Source organism: Carlito syrichta, unplaced genomic scaffold (assembly GCF_000164805.1).
Source record: "Carlito syrichta isolate Samal-C Ts95f unplaced genomic scaffold, Tarsius_syrichta-2.0.1 Scaffold304477, whole genome shotgun sequence".
Classification (NCBI taxonomy): domain Eukaryota; kingdom Metazoa; phylum Chordata; class Mammalia; order Primates; family Tarsiidae; genus Carlito; species Carlito syrichta.
Genome location: NW_007248573.1, coordinates 74,668 through 81,340, shown reverse-complemented (window position 1 = coordinate 81,340; position 6,673 = coordinate 74,668). Strand labels below are relative to the sequence as shown.

Here is a 6,673-nt window from a genome sequence, read left to right as displayed (position 1 = left end):
GGCGCCGGCGCCCCTGCCTGAGCAATGCCAGTCGCCCGGAGCCCCGTCCCCGCCTGTCCCCGTCCGTCATCCCGCCCCCGAGCGAGCCCCGCCCATCTCCCGAAGCCCCGCCCCCTGAGCGCTCCTCGGCGCCCCCGCGGCTGCCTGAGCCCCGCTGGCAAGGAGGGGCAGGAGGGTATGGGGATAGGGTGGCCCAGACCCACGAGCTCGGTCGTGGTAGGTGACCTTTCTGCGGAGGGAGACTTCCTTTGCACCCGGGGCGCCCTCCCCGGGACCCTCGCGCCTCCGCACTGGGGTAAAGGCCGGGAAGACGTGGCGGATCCCTGGCCGCCGCGGTTCGCTTGGGCGGGTCGAGACCACGGGGACCCAGCGCACCAACGGCCCCGCATCGACCTCTTGACGCGTTTTCCAGCAGGTGCCCTCCAGGGCTCGCTCAGTGGCAAAACCCTCGAGAGCGCAGGGCACGGCCCAGTCACGCCTGTGTCCACCTCCCACGTGCCCGGGACGGGCCCAGTCCAGCTGCGGGGGTACCTGGTACAAACCCGAAGGAGGGTGGTGGGGTCAAGGCCACGGTCTGCAGTTTTGCTCTGCAGTTTTGCTGAAAGGGCAAACAGCATCATGTTTGTGTAAATAAGTAAGACTGTTTTCGGCAGTAAGTAGAATGCCATATGCTGCATAATTGCAAGCAAGTATTGTTCTATCCGTCCAGTGAGTAAATAAACAGCAAGGTTCGTTCAACCTGAGCGATTGCACGTGACTTTAGTGCTAGGAGCCGTTTCCCATTTCTCACGTGTGGGTTTTGTCTCCCGTGTTTCCGTATTCCAAGGCCTGCTGGGGTCCCTCAATCAATATTTGTCAAATGAATGAATGAATGAATGAATGGGTTGTTATAATGAATGGCCCGGAAGCACATTCTATCCGCCCACGCTGTGAACAGCACAGCACCTAGAAATATAATTCCCAGATGTCACCCCCGGAGGTGGCAAGCCCCAAATGTGAAGCGTCCCGACTACAGCTCCTAGGCGACTTGTCTGTAAACGGTCGGCAGGTGAGCTCCACGATCTTAGTTGACCTCAAAGCAGATGTGCGTTTCCCTGGCCTATCCCAGCTATGACTGGGCACGACCCTCCCCCCGGGTGCACAGCCCTTTGGTGCTCATTCCCACGGCACGTGGAAGGGCCCTCCCTCTGTGTCCCCTTCCCCACCAGACGTGGGTCCTGGGAGGGCGCATCTGGCTTGCTGGATTCCCAAGCCCTGGTGCTGGGTGGGTGCCCTATAAGTCTCTGGCAAGCTGAATCATTGCTTCCTCCCTGGCAAGGCCTCACAGTCACCCCGGCTTCTTTTCCCTTCGTGCCCACGACTTCCTCCACCACCCAGGCCCTCCCACCCCCCATACAAGATGACCCCAGGCTCAGTCCTGCTCCCCGCCCTGCATCGCTGCCACTGCCCCGAGACCCACAGGCGGCAACTCGCGGTGAAGCGTGGTTTCTGCGCTCCTGGCCTCGTCCACGCAGCCCCCCACACACGGGCAGCCCCACCTAGCCTGGAGAGGACAGTGAGGTCTGCCCGAGCCTGTCTGCACATGCCCACTCTGTGCTCTCTGGGCCTCCTCTTCAGGCTCACCCAGCCCCCTCCCCTTACCCCCTGCTTGCTCATCCAACTCCTGTTTCAGGGCCAGGCTCAAAAGTCACAGGCGCTCTTGAGGCTTCTGGAATTCTGAGATGTGTCATTCCTCCCTCTTAAGGTTGTGGCGTTTAGCACTTGCCTATTCTGCTGTGTGTCATAAAGTGCTGTGTACATGATTTTCCTTCCACCTCCCTCTTCCTCTTTCTCTTCTTTCTCCTCTTCTTCCTCCATCTCCTTCTCCTCCTCTTCCTCTCCTTCTTCCTCTTTTCTTAAGAGACAGGGTCTCACTCTGTCAACCAGGCTGGAGTGCTGTGGCACAATCATAGCTTGGTGCAGTCTCCAACTCCTGGGCTCAAGTAATCCTCCCACCTTAGCCTCCTGGGTAGCAACGACTGCAGGTGCCACCACCATGCCCATCTATTTTACTGTTTTATTTTTAAAATAGAGACAAAGTCTCAGTCCCACTCTGCTGCCCAGGCTGGTCTCGAACTCCTGGGCTCAAGTGATCCTCCTGCCTCAGCCTCCTGAGTAGCAGGGACTGCAGGTGCCACCACCATGCCCATCTATTTTATTGTTTTATTTTAATTTTATTTTTTTAATAGAGACAAGGTCTCAGTCCCACTCTGCTGCCCAGGCTGGTCTTGAACTCCTGGGCTCAAGCGATCCTCCTGCCTCAGCCTCCTGAGTAGCAGAGACTACAGGTGCCATCATTATGCCCAGCTTTTTACTTTTTTATAGAGACGAGGTCTCACTATGTTGCCTAGGCTTGTCTTGAACTCCTGAACTCAAGCAATCTTCCCACCTCGGCTTCCCAAACTGCTGGGATTACAGGTGTGAGCCACCGTGCCCAGCCTTACCTTTCTTCTTCAAGGAGTTAAAAACCACTCTCAGAGAAGGGGTGTATTTGTTTCCAACTTGTATCAGAGGACAGCATCAACCATTCAAGTATATGTTCAATAAATGTCTTCTCAGTGGAACTGAACCTGCCAGCTCAGGAAGCACCTTCTCCAACTTCAGTCAAACGATCTTTCTCCCTCTGACCTCTTTTTGTAGTTAGAGACAGTAACACATTTTTTTTTTTGGAATTGGAGTCTCACTCCATCGCCCAGGCTGGAGTGCTGTGGCTCACTCACGGTCACCCCAGCGTCGACCTGCTGGGGTCAGGCAATCCTTCCGCCTCAGCCTTCCAATTAGCTGGAAATACAGGCGCGCGCTACCACGCCTGGCTAATTTTTTATTTATTGTAGAGACTAGGTCTCACCAAGTTGTCTAGGCTGGTCTCGAACCCGCGGGCTCAAGCAATCCACTCGCCTCGGCCTCCCGAACTGCTGGGATGACAAGCTGAGCCACTGAGCCCGGCCAGTAACACATTCTTTAGTCCATTAGTGCTTGATCATTTCATATGTATTTGGGTGCTCTGGGTTAGCCTGTCAGCTCACAGTGGAGACAGGCCCAATTGTTTCACACATACGGGCCTTGGCATCCACCAGTCTGGTCTCAGTGTCAGCTTGCCATTCACTGGTTGCATGACCTTTGAAAAGGTACTTACCCTTCCCAGGCTTCCGATTCTTTATGTGCAAAATGAGTTGCTTCATTGATGGTTGTTAAATAAGATAAGACCTTTCAAGCGCTTGGGCCAAGTCCTGGCACTTAGTAAGTGCTCACTAAATAGCAGCCATGTTTGGTAGTACATATAGCTTTTGTAGGATGTGCAACACCCAGCATCAGCCAAGAAGTGGCCATTGGCACTGAGGAAAAAGGCATGGAGCCTCTGCACTCTAACTCTTAGGTGCTTCTTACTCTTTAAGAAGAGACCCTGGCTGGACTCAGTGGCTCAGCTTGTCATCGCAGCACTTTGGGAGGCTGAGACAAGTGAATTGCCTGAGCCTGCGGGCTCGAGACCTAACTGGGCAACTTGGCGAGATCTCATCTCTACAATAAATCAAAAATTAGCAGGACACGGTAGTATGCGCCTGTAGTTCCGGCTCCTTGGAAGGCTGAGGCAGAAGGATCACCAGAGCCCAGCAGGTCGACACTGGGGTGGCCGCGGCCGTGAGCATGCCATGGCACTCCGACTGGGCAACAGAGTGAGACTCTGACTCAAAAAGAAGAAGAAGAAGAAGAGACCCATCATGTTAAATAAACACAGTTGGCCCTCTGTCTTGGGGCGTTCCGTACCATGAATTCAACCAACCGTGGATGGAAAATCTTTGAAAACAGCAAGGAATGGTTGTGTCTGTACTGAACATGTACGGGCTTTTTCTTTGTCATTATTCCCTAAACAATATGGTATAATAACTATGTAGCAATTACATTGTATTAGGTATTATAAGTAATCCAGTGATGATGTAAAGTATATGCAAACATTGCATCATTTTAAATAAGGGACTTGTGTATCTGCGGATTTTGGTATGGGGGAGGGGATGGTCCTGAAATCAACCAGCCTGGGATACTGAGGGGCGACTGTAATCCCACCTGCCCTCACTTTGAGTGTTATTGTTCTGGAGACAGCATCTGAACAAAAGCTCAGGCCCCCAGTTGAGCACCAGTACTAGTACAAAAATAATTATGTGAGTTTTTTTTTTTTTTTGAGACAAGGTCTCACTCTGTTGCCCAGGTTCACTGCAGCCTCAACCTCCTAAGCTCAAGAGATCCTTCCTCTGCAGCCTCCCGAGTAGCTGAAACTACAAACCACCCTGCCCAGCCAATGTTTGTATTTTTTGTAGAGACACGGTCTTGCTATGTTGCCCAAGCTGGTCTCGAACCCCTAGACTCAAGCAGTTCTCCTGCCTTGGCCTCTCAAAGTGCTGGGATTACAGAAGTGAGCCACCACTCCTGGCCAGAACTATGTGATTCTTGGGATCATGCAGGATAAAACTGGTGCTCAGAATTAGGACTAGGAGCATTTAACTCCCTTTAACACACTGTGTAAAATGAACAGATTAAAAATTTTTACTGGAGGACGGGAGTGGTGGCTCATGCCTATAATCCTAGCACTTTGGGAGGTCGTGGTGAGCAAATTGCCTGAGCCCATGAGTTCAAGATCAGCCTGGACAACTCGGCAAGACTTTGTCTCTACAGTAAACCAAAAAATTAGCCAGGCATGGTGGCGCATGCCTGTAGTTCCAGCTACTGGGAAGGCTGAGGTGGAAGGATCGCCTGAGCCCAGCAAGTGGAGGCTGTGGTGGCCATGAGCGTGGCACTGCACTCCAGCCTGGGCGACAGAGTGAGACTCCGACTCAAAAAAAAAAAAATTTTTTTTTTTACTGGAAAAGCTAAACTGCTATGAGGATCTTGGTGGAGGTGTTTGTTTTTAAGATTGTGCATAAGGTCCATTTTCTGAATATAGTTTTAGCAATATATGAGCTGATACGACGTGCATTTGTTTAGGACATTTTACCCCCAAAGTTGACATAACATACTTATAGAAAAAAATCTCGCCTCTGCCTCCCAAAGTGCTGGGATTACAAACATGAAAAAAAAAAAATAGTTTCAAAGATAAACTGTCTCAGTGGAAGCAAAGCTAATGGAAAATTGCCAACAACTAGTAATTTCTAGTGTAAATCACTCTTCCTTGGGAATGTGGAACAGAATACAAGATACAAAAGACTATGAAATTTTGTCCCCGGGTTCACAGTGCTCGGCACATAGTAGGTACTCATTAAAAATTTGTTGAATTCATAGTTGAGAGTGAGAATCTCCAAGGGTAATAGAGTTTGCCAAATGCAGTTAAGCAAATAAGAGGGGAACCCCCAAGACCCAGCTATTTAAATAATTTCCAACCCCCTCTGCTACCAACTGTAGACTACCAGGATGGGGCTGGGGGAGCACGGGGAGGCCAGACCTTTACTTCCTCAAGGTCACACACCGAGTTAATCATAAAACTGGAATCAAAAGCTGGATTCGCTGATTCAATGCAATCTTCACTGTACCACGAGTGTGTAAACCAACATACACAAAGAAGCCAAGGAGGCTATTTACTTAGTTTATATAATGTCAAACTCATGACATTTCTAAAGCAAAGTTATAAACCGTAGCAACTGCCCTAATCTTTGCGAGTCTGTGACATCTTGGCTCTGAGCAACCCCGTTGGCCAGACTCTTGCCTTGAGTTTAATGAGAGAAGAGACAGCCATTGGGTCTCTTTCCCTCTTTCCTGATAAACATGGTGGACTCCAACATGTAGGGCTGGATTAAGGACAGGCTGGCTTGGTGGAAGTTTCCGGTGCTAAGCTGTAGGGTCACCAAAGAACTGGGGACATTTAACAGGATGAAGACAACCACTGTTATTGGAACTCCTCACAAAGAGAGTGGCTTTTGTTGGAAGAAATGGTTTTATAAAGTCACAGGAAGTCCTCGCCCGACCTCTCCTTCCTCATTAAAAAGCAAAGTGAATTCACAATGGAGGGTGTCAACCTACCTGCTTCATCTAAGGGCGCGAGTCTTGATTTCAGCAAGTGGGTGAATCTGAGGAGACAACTTTGGAGCCAAAATTGAATGACCTGTGACAGTAGAGGAGGAGTTAAGTAATTAGTTAATAATTAAGACTCCTTGCCACCAGGGAACTGCCCTCTGCCCTCATAGATCTCACTTGTTCCTCCCATCAGGCTGACACAATGTTAAAGAACCACTCTTCAAAGCAGCATCAAATCATTTGGTGTTCCAGGGTGGCTTGGACTGGCTTTGCCATGACAGGGAGCAGGTCTGATACCCAGTCTTGGAGCCAGAGGGAGAAGGCGTTTTGCCTTGAGGGCCTTTGTGCCTTGATTTTCTAGTGATGAAATAGTGATGAAAAACACTATTTTTAAAAGTCTGATGGTTCTCATAAAATATATTAAAACAATACAAAACTGAAGCCCTTTTTTTGGCCAAAATTTTGACTGTCATGTTTGATGGTAGGTTACTTCGGCTCTCTGTAATTCTTGTAATAGGAAGGATTAACTGTCTTGCCCAAGAAGAAAAAAATTTAGACCATAGTGCTGTCACTTAATTATTCTCATGATCTTGCACGTTACTTATGCCCTTGAAGGCTCACTTTCTTCATTTGC

General features: G+C 49.8%; 1 protein-coding gene across 1 annotated transcript in view; it reads right to left on the bottom strand.

Moving 5' to 3' along the window:
* The window catches only part of TNFRSF19 (TNF receptor superfamily member 19), a 97,428-nt gene extending 91,334 nt beyond the window's left edge, over positions 1-6,094 (bottom strand). Inside the window, exon 1 of the mRNA XM_008060022.2 lies at positions 6,046-6,094. The gene's annotated coding sequence lies outside the window, so the exon portion shown is untranslated. The remainder of the gene's footprint in view (positions 1-6,045) is intronic.
* Positions 6,095-6,673: the final 579 nt, after the last annotated feature.